Below are 19,138 nucleotides of genomic sequence, written 5' to 3'. Positions count from 1 at the left end.
GACCATGGTAGGCCACCAGAAGAACTGCTGGAGCAGTGCCAAAGTCCCTGCTCGTCCTGGATGACCGGCAAATTTGGAATCATGTGCCCAGCAGAGAACTCTTTCTCAGAGTCATCAGGGCACGACCGTTTTCCCAGCAGGAACTGGGTGAGTGGCAGATAAACAAATACAGGCTGGGTCTATTATCTGACTAGGTTCTTCCGGAGTGTCTTCAGGCTCGAAGGATCGTGATAGGGCATCTGCCCGGAGATTTTTATCGGCTAGGCGATAACGAATTTCAAAATTGAACCTGGAAAAGAACAGAGCCCATCGAACTTGATGGGCATTGATGTTGAGCTTGACTCAGATGTTCCAGATTCTTATGATCGGTGAACACAGTAAATTTGTGTTGTGCACCATCTAGCCACAGGCGCCATTCTTCGAGAGCCAATTTTATAGCAAGTAACTCAAGGTTCCCTGTGCTGTAATTTTTCTCCGCAGATGAAAATTTACGGGAGTAGAAGGAGCATGGGACTATAGTACCGGAAGCGGTGCGTTGACTTAGGACTGCCCCAGCCCCCAATGGCGGAAGCATCCACCTCCACTAGGAATGGATGATTTGGGACGGGATGATGTAAACAGGACCCCCTTCTGGAAGATTTATTTGAGGCGATAGAAGGCTGTGACGGCCTCCGGAGTCCATTTTCGTGTATCTCGACCTTTGTGAGTTAAGGCCATCAAAGGAGCAGCCAGAGTAGAGTAATGTGGGATGAAGTGAAGATAGTAGTTGAGGAATCCCAGGAAGCGCTGGAGAGCTTTGAGACACACAGGCTGTGGCCAATCCCGGATTCCTTTTAACTTGCTGGGTCCATGAATAACCCTTGTTGGAAGATAATATAACCGAGGAAAAGGAGACTGGATTTCTCGAGCAAGCATTTGTCCAATTTTGCAAACAGGTGGTTCTCACGAAGGCATTGAAGGATGGTTCGGACATCGGTGCGATGGGTGTCGAGGTCTTTAGAATAGACAAGTATATCATCCAGGTAAACTACGACTTTAGTATACAGCAAATCTCTAAACATTTCGTTCATCATTCGTTGTAATACTGCGGGAGCATTACAGAGGCCGAAGGGCATCACCAGGTATTTGTAGTGCCCATCCTGGGTATTAAAGGCGGTCTTCCAAATGTCGTTGGGATGGATTTGTACCAGATTATACGCTTCACGTAGGTCCAGCTTTGTAAATATAGATGCTCCCTGAAGATGATTGAATAGTTTGGAAATTAGTGGCAGGGGGTATTTGTCCTTATGGGTGATGGTGTTTAGGCTGCAGTAGTCAATACACGGCCTAAGTGACCCGTCTTTCTTGGTCACAAAAAAGAATCCTGCCCCAGCAGGAGAAGTAGAGGGGCAGATGAATCCCTTTGCAAGATTGTCTTGGATGTACTCCGACATGGCCCTCATCTCTGGGAGAGACAGAGGATAGGTAGGTCCTCGAGGAGGCATGGTCCCTGGAAGGAGATCGATAGTACAATCAAACCTCCAAAAGAGGCGGAAGAAGGTCCGCTCTTTGCTTGGAGAACACATCCTCAAAGTCTGTGTAAGGGGCAGGTATGCCAGAAGAAGTGACAGCTAAAGGAAGCATGGATGGAGGTACCACTTTCTGGAGATAGGACTGGTGGCAGGCGGGACCACACTCCACCAGTTGCAATGAACCCCAATTAAATTGGGGAGAATGCTTCTGTAGCCAGGGGAGTCCAAGAACTACTGAATAGATGGATTTCTCTAACACTAAAAATTCGAGTTCCTCAGTGTGTAAGGTGCCAGTGTGCAGATGAACACATTCTGTAGTAAGGGAGATTCGGACGGGTAACAGCTCTCCATAAATAGATGTGATACATAAAGAGGTCTCAAGCAAGCGGGATTTTATATCCAGGAGCTGAACAAGGTCCTTGAGAATGAAATTACCTCCTGCTCCGGAATCTACCAGAGCAAGAACTGGAAAGGACCGGGAATCCCAGATCAGGGTAATTGGTACAGATAACTGGGGAGCTGGAGACGTTGTGCCCAAGTTCAGGACACCTATTGAACTTGGGCCAGGAAGTTTCCTGGATGGATAGGACAAGTCTGTAGATGGTGGCCAGGTGCTCCGCAATACAGACATAGACTGGTTTATCTCCGCCGGAAGCGCTCTTCCGGTGTCAGCCGCCCATGACCCAACTGCATGGGCTCTTCCGTCTTAGCCACCATAGTATCCCTGCTTGGGGCAGGGTTGGTGGTCGGTGGCGAAAGGGACCAAACCCAAGAAGGCTTCTTGGACATCCGACTCTCCCGGTGATGCTCTTGGAGATTGGTGGTCGATTCGGCCTGTCAAGTCTATAAGGTCCTCAAGAGAGGAAGGGAGCTCCCTTGCAGCCAGCTCATCCTTCAGCTGTGAGGAGAGTCCATCAAGGTAGATAGCTCATAGGCAGTCTTCCTGCCAGGTGAGCTCAATATCCAAAGTCCAAAACTCGATGGTATAGTCGAAAAGACTTCTTTGACCTTGACGGAGATGTAGTAGGCTGGTGCTTGCCATTGACATGCCACCCAGGATCATCGAAGGTCCGTCGAAACACAGCCACAAACAGAGTCAGTTCCTTTAACATGAAATCTGAGCATTCCCACAGAGGGGAAAGCCCAAGCCAGCGCCTTCCCCTCGAGACAGGATAAGATGAAGGTGACTTTAGTCAATTTGTCCTGGAAGACGGAAGGCTGCAGAGTGAATTGCATATAGCATTTGTTAATGATACCTCTGCAGTCACCGTTGAAGCGTGGGGCGCTGGTAGGGTCAACAAAACTCGAGGCATCGATGGAGATGGCTGTGGAGGAGGAGGAGCCAGAATAGAAGCTGGATTATTAGTGATGGCATCAAGCTGGGCATGAAGACGATCCATGGAGGAGCCAATGCCTCAAGAAGCTGCTGCTTTTCTTGTACCTTGGATGCCAGGCCTGGGATGGCTTAGAGGGCACGCGGCTCCACCGAGTCCATGGCCTTTGCAACCTGTTGCATTGGAGGGAAGGGTTAGGTCAGCCATCATAGTTGGTGATTCATTTATTAGGAATGTAGACAGCCGAGTGGATGGTGGGCGTGAGGATCGCCTGGTAACATGCCTACCTGGTGCGAAGGTGGCGGACCTCACGCGTTACCTAGATAGGATTTTAGACAGTGCTGGGGAGGAGCTGGCTGTCATTGTACATGTGGACACAAATGACATAGGAAAATGTGGGAGGGAGGTTCTGGAAGCCAAATTTAGGCTCTTAGGTAGAAAGCTTAAATCCAGAACCTCCAGGGTAGCATTCTGTGAAATGCTCCCTGTTCCACGCGCAGGTCCCCAGAGGCAGGCAGAGCACTGGAGTCTCAATGCGCTGATGAGACAATGGTGCAAGGAAAAGGGATTCAGTTTTGTAAGGAACTGGAGTACCTTTTGGGGAAGGGGGAGTCTCTTTCGAAGGGATGGGCTCCACCTTAACCAGAATGGAACCAGACTGCTGGTGCTAAATTTTAAAAAGGAGATAGAGCAGCTTTTAAACTAGAACAAAGGAGAAAGCCGATAGTCGCTCAGCAGCATGGTTCGGAGGGAGGTATCTTCAAAGGATACTAATGATGCATTAAAATTAGAGCATCCCGACCATGAGGTTCCAATAATAAAAGTAGTCCAAATGCCTGTAACTAAAAACTTACCTGAACTAAAAAGTTCAAACTTATCCCTATCAATTAAAAAGCAGAATGAAAATACAAACAAAAAACAAACTTTGAAATGTTTGTATGCTAATGCCAGAAGTCTAAGAAGTAAGATGGGATAGTTAGAATGTATAGCAGTGAATGATGACATAGACTTAATTGACATCTCAGAGACATGGTGGGAGGATAACCGATGGGACAGTGCTATACCGGGGTGCAAATTATATCGCAATGACAGAGAGGAGCACCCAAGAGGCGGTGTAGCACTTTGGGGCGGATTTTCAGCGCCCTGCTCGCCTAAATCCGCCCAAAACCGGGCGGATTTAGGCGAGCAGGGCCCTGCGCGCCGGTAAGCCTATTTTACATAGGCCTACCGGCGCGCACAGACCCCGGGACTCGCGTACGTCCCGGGGTTTTCGGAGGGGGGCGTGTCGGGGGCGTGTCGGGGAGCGGGCCCGGTCGACGCGGCGGTTCGGGGGCGTGTCGGCCGCGTTTTGGGGGCGGGTACGGGGCGTGGCTATGGCCCGGGGGCGTGGCCGCGCCCTCCGTACCCGCCCCCAGGTCGCGGCCCCGGCGCGCAGCAGGCCCGCTGGCGCGCGGGGATTTACGTCTCCCTCCGGGAGGCGTAAATCCCCCGACAACGGTAAGGGGGGGGTGTAGACAGGGCCGGGTGGGTGGGTTAGGTAGGGGAAGGGAGGGTAAGGTGAGGGAGGGCAAAGGAAAGTTCCCTCCGAGGCCGCTCCGATTTCGGAGCGGCCTTGGAGGGAACGGGGGGAGGCAGCGCGGCTCGGCGCGCGCAGGCTATACAAAATCGATAGCCTTGCGCGCGCCGATCCAGGATTTTAGTGGATACGCGCGGCTCCGCGCGTATCTACTAAAATCCAGCGTACTTTTGCTTGAGTCTGATGCGCAAGCAAAAGTAGGCTGTTCGCGCGCCTCTTAAAATCTACCCCTTTATGTCCAGGATGGCATAGAGTCCAACAGGATAAACATCCTGCATGAGACTAAATACACATTCAAATCTTTATGGGTAGAAATCCCTTGTGTATTGCGGAAGATACTAAGATCTGCAACAGAATGGACACGCCAAAAGGAGTAAAGAGAATGAGATGTGATTTAAGGAAACTTGAACAGTGGTCGAAGATATGGCAGTTGGGATTCAATGCCAAGAAGTGCAGAGTCCTGCATCTGGGGTGCAGTAATCCAAAAGAGTTGTATGTAATGGGTGGTGAAGGGCTGTTGTGCACAGAGCAAGAGAGGGATCTTGGGGTGATAGTGTCTAGCGATCTGAAAATGGTGAAGCAATGCGACAAGGCAATAGCTAAAGCCAAAAGAATGTTGGGCTGCATAGAGAGAGGAATAATCAGTAAGAAAAAGGAGGTGATAATCCCCTTATACAGGTCCTTGGTGAGGCCTTACCTGGAGTATTGTGTTCAGTTCTAGAGCCTGTATCTCAAAAGGGACAGAGACAGGATGGAGGCGGTCCAGAGAAGAGTGACGAAAATGGTGGGGGGTCTCCATCAATTGACTTTTGAGGAGAGATTGAAAGACCTAAATATGTAGGAGGAGAGGAGGTGCAGGGGAGATATGATACAGATCTTCAGTTACCTAAAAGGTTTTAATGATGCACAATCAACAAACCTTTTCTGTTGGAAAGAAATCAGTAGTCATGTAATGAAACTCCAGGGAGTCATGTAATGAAACTCCAGGGAGGATGACTCAGAACCAAAATCAGGAAATATTTCTTCACAGAGAGGGTGGTGGATGCTTGGAATGCCCTTCTGGAGGAGGTGGTGAAGACAAAAACAATGAAAGATTTCAAAGGGGCATGGGATAAACACTGTGATCCCTAAAGGCAAGAGGATGGAAATAAGGAAAAGAGTGCATGGGGATAATTTGCTGGTGTGGCAGTTACTACCCTTAACCAAGAAGTCTTCAGACTGTTGATGCAACTCTATTATTGCTCTCTGCTTCAACAGCAGGGAGAAAAGAGGAAAAGGAGAATTAGATTCAGACAGCAACCAACAAGGACATTGAATTTTACTGTCTGGGAACACAAATAATCATGAGGGTAATTTGCTGATGTGGTTGTTTCTACCCTTAATTAATTAGCCTGAAACGTTTGATGCAACTCCATCATTGCTCTCTGCTTCAACGGCAAGAGGTGATGGGAAATTGGACTCAAACAGCAACCATCAAAGGCCCGGACATTGGTCTGGGAAACTTATAAGTATGGGAGTGCCTTGTATGGCGTGGAAGATACTACCATAAGCTTGCTGGGCAGACTGGATGGACCATTTGGTCCTTGTCTGCCGTCATTTCTATGTTTCTATGACTTTTTAGTTTTCTTAGAAGCCTCTCATGAGGGACTTTGTCAAACGCCTTCTGAAAATCCAAATACACCATCTCTACTGGTTCACTTTTGTCCACATGTTTATTCACCTCTTCCAAAAAATGTAGCAGATTTGTGAGGCAAGACTTCCCTCGGGTAAATCCATGTTGGCTGTGTCCCATTAAATCATGTAATGTACTGATCAAGTGAACTCCAGATATTGAGCTAAGGCCTTTTGTCTGTATCAGAGCAACATTTCCTATACAGGATGGATGTTGTTGCACAAAAGTATGGCATGCCTGCAACTGAGCTTTTCAGCACAGTCAAATACAGGTCATCAGTGCTGAACCGTATCATCACTGAGCTGCTCTGTTTAAAAAAAATGTACTGCATTAAATTCATGAATTTTTCCTTGAATGGAAGGTGAACAAATTACAGGCTGTAGTGATCCTGACCATAAATACATTTGCCATAAATACAGTAGATCCTATGTTTTTATTGCTATTCTGCCACTATACACAATAGACTTCCACTATCTAATTCTATTGCATTTATGCAATCCCAAAACATTCAGTTAAAGTTGGTGCCATCTATAAATTCAGCTCCATCTGCTCCATTCATAGCTAAGATGAAATAATACTGTGTCCGAAATGAAAAAGGCAGCAAAGTATAAGATAAACACAGTGGGGCCGATTTTAAATTTTGTGCACGAGCGGGGTAGATTTGTGCGCTGAGTCGGGGCATTTGGCCACGCCCCTGAACACGCCACACCCCTGGACTGCCCATTTTGCGAAGCCCCGGGACATACACGCGTCCCGGGGCTCGGCGCGCGCAGGGGTAGGTTTTAGGGGGTTACGCGCATATCTTAACGCGCGTAACCCTTTGAAAATCTACCCCAGTAATAATAAGGGAAGATGCTCTCATTTTTTCATGTGGTTTCTTGCCTCCCAGAAAGATCCACAGAGTTAATATTTTCAATCCATGAGATTTAAAAAATATTTGAATACATTCTGTATATAAAGCATGAAAAATTGTTTATTATTTGACTTTTCTTTCAAATTGGTCTCTGAGCCAAAGTAATTTACATAGAAGGGGAAAAATAGGTTTTCTAAAATTAACATCAGTGATAAGCCTGGCTGTCAGGTTATACAAGCTGCAATCTGTGGCTGCTCATACATGGCAGCCCTAAATAACACTGCAGTATTTTATCCTAAAAGAGCTAAAGTTCTGGATAAATGAAAGATGGGAAGCAAATTTCCTCACTCAGTTGCTCATTAACAAGAGATTCAAAGGCTAGGCAATGGTGTGGGTTTTAGAAAAGTTTGCAAATAGGAATGTGCTTTCATTTAGAACAAAATTTTCCAGTTTTGTTTCATTCTGTTTGTAAAACATGTTTTCAAAACATGGCCACCCCCTCCCACCAAACACTTCTCCCATCCGCAGGTCCAAGTGGTAGATTCAATCCCCAGTCATTGCTACTCCACTGGGTCTCTGTCTCAAAATGACATCAATCATCAGCCCTGAGGCCAGTGCCATATTGTTGCATGGAGGAACCTCTTCTACTCCTTAGATCAGAGATTTCCAAATTGTGTGTCACAACACGTTAGTGAATCGCCTGCAGTGTGCAGGTGTGTCACGCAAGCCCGGTCAACTCTGATGCGAGTTTGTGCTTTTTTTTCTAGAGATTCACTTTTTTTTTCAGTTTATGGGTTGCTTATTATTGGGTGATTTTTGCTGTCAGTTGCGTTTTTTGGGGGGGGCTTGGTGGGTGGAACGAGCCCAGCTATCCTTGCATTGGCTGCTGCTGCCGATGAGACTTGGCCATGAGGAGTACTGACTGCAAGCAGCAGTGTCTGGTGATCCTGGAAGGGAGTGAAGCACTTAACTGGCAACAATCAAAAAGAAGAGGTACATGAGTGTAGAAGCCAGACATGTGCTGGGGGGGGGGGGGGTAGATATGAGAGTGTGGGGGCAAGACATGTGCTGGAGGAGAGAGATTAATGAGTGGGGGGGCAAAAGTGCTGGGGGGACAGACATGTGCTTGAGGGGGAGAGATATGAGTGTGTGGGGGCCAGACATGTGCTTGGGGAGGGAGATAGATGAGTGTGTGGGGGACAGACAATTTGTTTTATTATTGTTACTTATAAATTATAACAATAACAAGAACCTTGGAATATTATATATTTTTAATATAAATGAAAGGTTTTCATGAGATAGGTTGTGTCGTGAAACATTTTATTTATGTATATATTTAAGGAAACATACATAAATTGTCGAAATATGTTTTGTTCGTTTAACCTTTAACCTCTGGTTTGCTAGTAGACTGAATTACTGTGTCACGAAATTGTTTGTCTAAAAAGTGTGTCACCAACATGAAAAGTTTGGAAAGCTCTGCCCTAGATGGTGGATAGGGTAAGTAAGTTTGGAGGGTCTGGGTAAACATAGGGGATTTCTTGGGGGCCTTTGGTGGTGGCAGTGTCAACAAAAGGGAAGGGAAAAGGGCAGACCTAATATTTTTTTCTTTTCATTTTTGAGAATCTTTTTTTTTATTTGTTCTTTGCTTTGTTTTTACTAGATGCAACAAACAATTAAAAAAAAAAAAAGACAACAAAACAAAATGAATAAGTATTCAGTGCACACTCCTAACTGCAAAGAATGCATTGTTTTTTAGGCATGTGCATGGCCACAGTAGTGGCCAAGAATTACATAGAAATATAGAATAGAATAACAGAGGCCCATCTAGTTTGCCTGATTTCCTTTCCTGTTGCACAACTAAAGACAAGTATTGCCCAAGCTTTTCAAGTCCAAGGGACACATATTTTAGGAAAAATGTTGTGTAACACGCCAACCACCATGGAGCAGGCATTGCAGACAGAAGACTTATATGGACCAAATATACTGCTAGGGAAGCACTGAAAGCCCTACAAGTCTCTCTTCCCAATTTTAAAATAAAGGGATAGGGGAGGAGATACACCTGAACCCATCACAATGCATCAACTCCTGCAGAAAGGAAAAGTTAGTGGTATGAGCAGCTGGCTCAGTTAGTTAGTTTGGCTGCCAAATGTGGCTGTCAGACCTCCTTCATTGCTGCTGCTCCCAACACTCAAAGTGAGTCACATCCAGTGCTCAGTCAATGCTCTCCCTGTCTCACTCAGCCTGGGGATAAAACAGAGACTGGAAAGACTCAAAGGAGGATGCTCAGGAGGGAGAATATGAGAATGTACTGTGTGCAATGTATGTATGTGCTCCACAAAATGGGGCCTGGCTGCGCTCCACATGCTGCCCATTATTTACTTACCACTCTTCAAGGTTCATTCTGTAGCAGGGAAAAAGCATGCATGATGATGAATATACTCAGAAAGGAGATTCTACACATTTAAGAGCCACTGCTGATGTCTTTTGTTGCTGTGAGGTGCTGAAAGCAAAGTACAGGTGCTGGCTTGGACCTCAGCATCAAGCAGTGGTGACTTTTCCACGGCACACCTGATCAATTCTGATAGCACACTGGTTGGTAAACACTGTTATAGACCCCACTTGTTCTTTGGCGTTACATTCACCTCCTCACAAGTAAGGATCCTTTGTGCTTATCTCATGCATTTTTTTATTTTGTTATGGATTTCGCCTCTATCACCTACACTGAGAGGCTGATCCATGCATCCATTACCTTTTCTGTGAAAAAAGTAGTGTAGCTGGTCCCCCATTTGTGCTGTGAAAATCATCCAGGGGTACTACAATGCTAGGGTTCAACTCCAGCAGGGGGGGAAGGTATCTTCCTGGAACATAAGAACATAAGAACATAAGAACATGCCACACTGGGTCAGACCAAGGGACCATCAAGCCCAGCATCCTCTTTCCAACAGTGGCCAATCCAGGCCATAAGAACCTGGCAAGTACCCAAACACTAAGTCTATTCCATGTTACCGTTGCTAGTAATAGCAGTGGCTAATTTCTAAGTCAACTTAATTATTAGCAGGTAATGGACTTCTCCTCCAAGAACTTATCCAATCCTTTTTTAAACACAGCTACACTACCTGCATTAACCACATCCTCTGGTAGCAAATTCCAGAGTTTAATTGTGCGTTGAGTGAAAAAGGACTTTTCACTCAACAAAAAGGTAGGAGCCATGGCCAGGGCAGGGTTCTCAAAGGCAAAAAAAAAAACAAACCCCCAAAAAACTCCCAGTCCCCATTCTAGAAGAATTTAAGTAACTATTGGTGATAGGCAAAGCCAGGTCACAATAGTTTCCAGTGTTAATCCTGAGTCCATCTCTTTTGAGCCTCATATCATCACCTTTTAGTCTAGAACATCTTTTCCACACAAATAGGTTGGTTTCTTGTGCATTATTATTTATACATTTGAGGTATGTGATTGTGAATGTCCCTATAATACTGTATCTCTGTCTCTCTCCTGTAGAGCATATGCTTAGGATGTATATATTTAAATCCTTAAGGGTCCGATTAATTACGTTTTTTCCCCCATAACCATAGGAAAACATCCTAAATAAAACAGGCCCTAAGTCATATTTCATAGGGTTTATGATGCCGGTTCTGTACCATTTTGGTAGCCCTTTCCTGAACTGCCTCAGATCTGACTATGTCCTTTTGGAGATACAGACTGCAGGACTAAACAGAATACTCCAGATAAAGCCTCCCCAATGACCAATCCCGCAGCACGCCTCCTCACAGACATTCCCGCACGACATCACATTACCCCGGTTCTTCAAACCCTTACTGGCTTCCAAAATCATATCATGTCCAATACAAGCTTGCAGTCACTATCTATAATCTGCTGAACAATGTTTCTTCTCCTTGGATCACTGCCACATTGAAACTGCACACTCTCTCCCTCTCCCTTAGATCCTCTAATCAGGAATTATTGGAAGCACTTTCATTGAAGGCAGCCCATCTTGCTGAGAGCCATAAGCGTGCCTGCTCAATGGCTGGACCATTGCTCTGGAATTCCCTTCCCATCAGAAGTAAGATCAATAACAAATGTCAAATTTTTTCGGAAGGCTTTAAAGACCTACTTGTTCCAGAAGGCATAAAGTAGAGATAATTGATCCTTGTATAAGATTTGCTTGCAGTCCTTTGAGGCCTGTTTCTGTCTTGTAATGTTGCTCTAGGGTTTAATCATTTTTTTTAGATTATGTGATAGGCCTCCAAAGCTAGGTCCTTTTTCTCTTGGAGGGAGTCTAGGTGTGGGAATCCCATAATCAGGAGTGGCGATAGTTGTTGAACATCTAAAATAACTTCAAATGTCTTGATATTTTGGAATTCTATTGATGGAAGAAGTGAAAGACTATGAAATATATACTGACACAATTATTGCAATCAGAATCCAGGTTTTCTGCTAAAGGGTGTTTGAAAATTACTTAGCCTTCTTCTATATGAAAACTAATGGGAAGATCATGTTGAGTGTACTTCAGGTGGTTTTACCTAATGTCCCTTTTAAGGTTCATCAATAAGAATATAAGAACATGCCATACTGGGTCAGACCAAGGGTCCATCAAGCCCAGCATCCTGTTTCCAACAGTGGCCAATCCAGGCCATAAGAACTTGGCAAGTACCCAAAAACTAAGTCTATTCCATGTAACCATTGCTAATGGTAGTGGCTATTCTCTAAGTGAACTTAATAGCAGGTAATGGACTTCTCCTCCAAGAACTTATCCAATCCTTTTTTAAACACAGCTATACTAACTACACTAACCATATCCCCTGGCAACAAATTACAGAGCTTAATTGTGCGTTGAGTGAAAAAGAACTTTCTCCGATTAATTACGAGTATAAAATAGCAATTTTCCATAAAACTTAACTACACCTTTTGAAAATAAGATCTGCGATTTTGCACTGACTATCGCAGACAAAATACCCTGCAAAGTCTTTTGCAGGGTATTTAAATGAGACAGTGTTGCGAGAAAAGCTTCTCATGGTACTGCTGCATTCTGTTAAGAACTTTGCCATTTGGTACATTGGCCTTTGGGTTTGCCTGATATTTCTCCTAAACAGGAGCAAATGATAACACTGGCCATTTTTCTGGTTTGGAGGCTGATCCTAATTCTGTCTTTAGGTGATTATTACCTTAGGCTGTTCAGTTTTGAGGATTTAAGAGTAGGATATTTCCTGATTGACAGGGTCATTTATCATTTTGCTATAACGGCTTAAGACCTGAGTTAGGGCCCTAACGTGCATGTTAATTACCACAACGCGCACTGTTACCGCATTTTAGAGAGAGAGAGAGAGAGCCTCAATATAGCAAAGTGGCCCCACTCTCCGGCCGGTACTGCAGATTGTGATTGCAGTCTGGGGTAAAATAACTATGCGTTTAAAGTAAATGGGAAATTTGCCTAGCCACGTTCCCCCTTTTCTAATGTGGACATTAGGCTTGCTATAAATATAGCAAAAGGATAAATCTAGGCCTTAGTTTGTTCGACACAGGCAAGGAGGAGAAAGATTTTGTAGTTATGCAGGAAACTAGAGATATGAGTAGTATGTTTCCAAGTTTAGCTCTTCCCATCTTTGAAATTTTCTTGTATTTATGATACTTGTTTATTAGTAGAAATATGGAAACATGATGGCAGAAAAAAGATCCTATGGCCTATCCATTTGGCCCATCCGTCCAATTCATTTAGCATTATAATTTCCACAAACCTTGATTATCATATTTTATCCATGGTTGAAAATCATCCTTGACTTCAAGGGATTCCAGATCATGTCAGAGGATAGTAACACAAGCTTTGCAGAAATCCAAGCATACCACATCCAGCACTTGCTCCTGATCTAATTCTCTGGTCACCCAATCAAAGAAATTAATCATATTTGTTTGATATGATTTTCCTTTGGTAAAATTATGTAGGGATGTAGGGAAAGGAAGCCTTTAGAGGGAGTGTTCTGAGACCCATATAAGTCTATGTTCAAAGTTTGGTGGGAATACATTGAAGGGACATGACCCAGAGTCATATTCATGAAGGAAAGGAATCCAAGGGTGCTTTCCCCCTTAAGGAGAACAGCCTGAGGTTGAAGGAATGTTTCTCTCCAAGGGGAAATAACTAGAGGATCAGGAATTGGTCCCAAAGATGGAGGAGTGATCTGGGGTCCTACCATCAGGGGAAGACCAAAGAGTGCAGTGGTTCAGGGTTTAAGCTTAGGAAATCAAGAAATCTTGCAAATGCCTTAAGGTGGAATTCAGAGCCTGTCTGGAAAGTATACCAGGTTGCGTTGTGTGGTGAGACAAGATTATACATTTCTCCGAAGGGAGCACTGAAAGAAATGGGGCAGATTTTTAAAAAGTACGCGAGCACATACTTTTGTTCGCGCACCCGGCACAAACAAGAGTACGCCGGATTTTAATAGATACGCGCGTAGCCACGCATATCTTTTAAAATCCGGGTCAGCGCGCGCAAAGCTGCGCAAAATCGGCAGCCTGCGCGCGCCAAGTCACACACCCGGCCTCGGAGGGAACTTTCTTTCCGGCGCCCCCCACCTTCCCTTTCCTTCCCTAACTAACCTGCCCCTTGGCCCTAACTAATTCCCCCCCCCCCCCCCACCTTTATTTCAAAAGTTACGCCTGCCCGAAGCAGGCTTAACTTGCTTGCGTGGGCCGGCTGCCGGTGCGCCATGTTCCGGTCCGGGGGCTGGTCCGGAGGCCACAGCCACGCCTCTGGAATGCCCCCTGATGATGCGCCGGCTGCGACACGCCCCCCAGGAAAGCACCGGGACGCGCGCAGGGGGCGGAAGGGGCAGCTTTTCGGGGGTTACGCGCGTATCTTACGCACGTACCCCTTTGAAAATCTGCCCCAATATGACTACTGAGTAGCTTTTTTACTGAAGGGGAGAGCTGGACACTACTTTTATTATTTCTCGTATGAAGGATAAGAAACAGTTTGTTCATGTTTTAAGTGTTGCGGTGGAGCTGCTACAGTCTTGTGTATTTTGATTTTTCCTGGTTCTATGTTGGTTGTATGTTGATTTTATGTTTCTTTGTACACACACTGATCTTTTTGGAATTGCAGGTAATAAGAATGCATAAATTAAAAAAAAAAAAAAAAACAGCCCAGACCCCAAGGATACAGATTGGTCCTCAGGGACTCAAAAGTGGTGCTGGGATGCCAGGAAGACATTCCTGCCATTTAGAAGGCCAGGAGGACAAACAACTGTTTAAATCCAAATGGAGACCCATCAGTTCTGATACTGAAAATGTGAAAATGTTATATTGATATTAAAATAGTCTTGTGATGGCATAGTCTGCAGGAAGTGTTACCCCCTGAGGCTACAGTGGCAGATACACTGGAAAAGTGACTCAGACTGGAACAGCAACAGGGTATCTTCTACCTGCAATGGCCACCTTCTACTAGGGTTGAACCCTCAAGTGCTGGTGACCAGCAGGGCTTAGGTAATAGGTTTTGAACAAGGACTAAGCAGAAAGACAGTAAGAAGCACAAGCGAACTGGAAACAGGACAAGATGAGACAAATCAGTAGATCTGGAGAAGTGAGCAACATGTTGGGTACTTGCCAGGTTCTTATGGCCTGGATTGGCCACTGTTGGAAACAGGATGCTGGGCTTGATGGACCCTTGGTCTGACCCAGTATGGCATTTTCTTATGTTCTTATGCACTGAGATAAACTCTGGAAGATGAACATCAATGGGGGGCTGGAGAATGAGAATGAGAACCAAACTCTGGCAACTGCTAACTAGAAGCCTGGAGTTATATATGTCCAGGCAGATAAAAAAAGATGACCATCAACAGGAAGTGTGGGCCAAGGAGCTGATAGGACTGACTAGATAGCCCCCAAAGGCCACAGAGGCCCTTGCTGGTGAAAGGCAAAGAACTGCCAATCGGGTCATTCTCAGTGTTGTATTGTGGAAGCCTTATTTAAAAGTATTTGGGTCCATGTTCAGCATCATTTAGCCAAATAAATTTGGATTTATACAGCTAAAGGCACCATTTTCAATATTTGACTGTGTTCTGGGCCACCACTTAGCTGGATAATTATTTATCCATCTAAATAGTTAGTTGGCTAAGTGCAGGATGGGATGGGATGTTCCAGGGCAGAGCTTGTTATCTGGCTAACTTACCCTAGACGCAAACACTAAGCCGCAATACAATTTTTGCGGGAGGGGTTCCACTATCTCGGAGGGGTGTCTTCGCGATAGTGGGGCCCCTCCCCCAAAAAAGCATTGCAGCTCTATGGCGTGTTCTTTTGTCATGCAGCCAAACACCACAGGCAGTGCCGTTGCAAGGGTGTCCAGCCGCCCTAGGCGGTGATGATGTCACCCCCATTACAAACATTATCTCTCTCTCCTCGTAATCGAAAACCACCTCACAAACCCCGAACACATCTGAGCATGTGCACATCCTGACCGCCATTCACTCATACCAGCTCTCCGAAATATGTCACCACGCTTTCCTCTCCACCCTCCTCCACTTTCGAAAATGCCACCCTTACACAGGACTATGGCACCCCACCTACTTCCAGTGCCCTAGGTGGCTGACTAGTCCACCTAATGCTCCCGCCCGCTGAATGTGGCGAGGGGCCCTGTAATGCGAATGGTAGCCCCAACCTCACAGGACCACCATTGCTTTAAAGGGTCACTGCCCCTCCCCCCCCAAAAAAAAAAAAAATAGTCCAGTGCAAATGAGGAGGTAGAACAGGAGTCAGTGCTGAACCGTATCTCAACCTAGGGCTGCCAGTTGCAAGCGGCCCCCGATTCCCCAAAAACGTTAATAAATAAAAAATAACCACATGGCGATGGCCCCAGTCCCCCTTCCCCCTCCCTAAAGCTAAAACAGAAAATGTGGCCCCACCCCCCCGAAGTGACAGAGATCCCTCCAAATGTCATTCCCCCCCTATGCTATAACCCCCCAGCCCCCATTCCACAAGGGACAGAGATCCCACTACTGCTATCCCCCCACCCCTAAGTGATAGAGACAGCCTCCCCCCCCCCCCCCCACATATCCAATGTCCAATTCCCGGACCCTACCCCAGTCACATGGCTGGGGGCCATGTGACTGCAGTAAGGTCCGGGAATTGGTCTGGTATGGAGGGCTGCGGGAGGGGAGGCAGGGGAGGGAGACGGTGGGAAATGGAAGTGGGAGCCGGGAATTTACTTTTTTTTTTCCTTTCGGGGACCCCGATACCTTTTTTTTTTTTTTTTTAACCAAGGGGGACTACCCCTGTCACTTGGGGGTAGAGGGCTGTTGCTGTCACCTGGGGGTGGTGGGGGGGAGAGGTATGACATCAGGGGGATCTCTGTTACTTGGGAGGTGGGGGTATGGTAGTGGGAGGTCAGGGCCACATTTTCTGTGTTAGTTTTGGGGACGGGCGAGGAGGTCAGGGCCATTGCTGCAGGGTTCTTTTATTTTTAACATTTTGGACCCGAGTTAGGGTCACGGGCCTCCCGCTGCATATTTAACGCATTCCAAATAGGTGTTGCTATTTTATCGTGGCTGACCTTCTTCTCATTAAATTGACTAATAATGACCTTCCATTATTCATGCATGCAAATCGCATGCAAAGATGGTGGATAAGTTCGACAATTGTGTAGGTAGAGTGCTGGAGTAAAGGATTTTTTTGAGTAAGATTGGATGCAGAGTAAAGTCCATGGAAGAGGAGTCCAAGATGGCAGATGCAAGTTGAGGCTGTGAAGCACAGGGGTCAGCAGCACTCACCTGATGGCGAAGCGCAAAGGAAAGCACCGAATATTTCCAGCAGAGCCCAGACCTGCTTTTCTTTCAGGACTGATAGACACTTTAATGGTTTGCACAGGAATGGTAAGCATTAACTTCAAGCATGTCCTCAAATGATTTAGAGAGGATGCCAAGCTTTCATCTTATCTCCTGAGTAGGTTCCTCCAGGAGCGCTGGCAGACTTGTTGCATCAGTAGTGGCTGCTGCTGCTGCCACAGACGGAGAAGGAGGAGAAAGTCATGGAGGCAAAATCTGCCAAGGAATCAGCTTGGACACCTCCCCAGAAGGGATTGGAAAGTTGGTGGAGTTACCCTGCAGTGCAGGTATATTGGTGCAGGCATAAAGGTCAGTCTTAGATGGGTAGGGCATTACGAAACCAGGAAAAGGATCCATTCTGGCCTCACCGTGGGGGAAGCTACAAAGAAGGCACTTCCAGTGTTAAAACACCTTGAGACTTTTAATTTTTCCACATTCTGATAAGCCTTAGCAAGATCTCAGCTAGCTTTGTCTAAGTAAATTCAACATCTCTCTGCTAAGCTGATGGTGGTTTCTGCAAAACTGACATTTCCACCTTAAAAGTTGAACTTGAGGCATGTGATAAGAAGGTGAAAAGGTTGGAGGCCATTGATTCCAAGTTCAGAGCTTGAAAATCTGGAGATTGTTGTTAGAAAATGGAATTTGTGGTAAATTTTCCAAAACTTGTTACAATTTCTTCATATGATATATTTAAGTAATATTTGTTATAAATTCTCAGTGTCTCTTACTTCCTTCTCCTCTCGCAAAAATGTATTACCTTTCACGTGCCAAGAGGTTGAAAATAAGAGCCAGCAAACACAGTTGTTCCTTAGTAGTTTGGGTTTAACTATGTTCCTTGAGTAGTCTGATAAGGATGTTGGAATAACTTCTACTTTGTCTGAACTTTGGACTCACACAGAGAATGGCAGTAGAAAAGCAAATTTTTAAACAAAGATGGAATTGATTTTGAATACTATTAGTTTGCCTTAAGCTCAGTTCTATGTACTGCACTGTTTTCATATGTTGTTTTGTATTCGCACCTGTTTCATGTAAACCGATGTGATATCCTTCGAACATCGGTATATAAAAGCCATAAATAAATAAATAAAATAAATACATAAATAAAATATGTATTTTTCCCAATGTATTGCAAGTCACACAGAAGAGGAGGAGGAAGCAATTTCTATTGTTCTGTCCCCAGTTAATACAGATTAGGGATTCCTTTGATTTATGATTTCTGTATCATAAACAGGGGCAGATTTTGAAACTGGCCCACTGGGTACCTGACTCGTTCATGTGCTGTGCAGCATGTGCTTCAACAGCTCCCAAAAGCACACCAATCCAATCGTTGCAAAGTATCATCACATCACCAGGAGCCTGGCGTAATTGAGACAAAAGAAGCTCCCCACATACATTTCATGTTTTCCTAAACAATTAAGTAGAGCACATCCTAGACCAGGGGTGAATAAATTGATCTGCAGTCCTACTTCTATCAATGCAATCAGTCGGCCCCCGCTTCCTCACAAGGTTGGTTACATCTCACATATATACTGGATTCCTGGTCTGGGGTTAGTCTTCTGCCAACCAATCAGTTCAAGTAATGAGACAACCATATTGCAGCCAGAGGGTCAGACACACACAATTAGACATAGACAGAGATACACACACACAAAGACGAAGACAATTGCTCATGTGCTTATACAGTGAATACTCTCTGCCCCCAGTGACGTACCTAAAGTATTTGACACCCAGGGTAGATACCTCTTTGGTACCTCCCCCAATATATAATTTTAAAATTTCCTAAACATCAATGCAATATTTCAAAACAGCAAATACATAAAATAACATCCAATAATTAAAACTAATAAGGATTTTAAAAATATCCCGCTCTCTATATCTGTCATCCTAAGATTGTTGTAGATTGGAGCATGCATGCACACACACACACACACACAATGGGGCAGATTTTAAAAGCCCTGCGCGCGTAAATCCAGCTGGATTTATGCGCGCAGGGGACTTGCTTGCCGGCAGGGCTTTGCTTGGGGGGCGTGTTGGGGGGCGTGTCGGGGGCACGGCATTCAGAGGCGTTCCGGGGGCGTGGCCAAGGCCACCGAACCAGCCCCCGGGCCGGGGAATGGTGCGCCAGCAGCCCGCCGTCACACGCAATTTACGCCTGCCTCGGGAAGGCGTAACTTTATGAACAAAGGTGGGGGGGGATTTAGTTAGGGCTGGGGGGGTGGGTTAGGTAAGGGAAGGGAGGGGAGGGGAGGGGAGGGGAAGGTGGGGGGGCTGGAAAAAAAGTTCCCTCCGAGGCCTCTCCAGTTTCGGAGCAGCCTCGGAGGGAACGGAGGCAGGCTGCTCGGCTCGGCGTGCACAGGTTACACAATTGTGCAACCCCCTGCGCGCG

The sequence above is a fragment of the Rhinatrema bivittatum genome, chromosome 2 (assembly GCF_901001135.1).
Source record: "Rhinatrema bivittatum chromosome 2, aRhiBiv1.1, whole genome shotgun sequence".
In the NCBI taxonomy this organism is placed as follows: Eukaryota; Metazoa; Chordata; class Amphibia; order Gymnophiona; family Rhinatrematidae; genus Rhinatrema; species Rhinatrema bivittatum.
The sequence above is the reverse complement of the archived record's forward strand: the minus strand, read 5'-3'. Positions refer to the sequence as shown.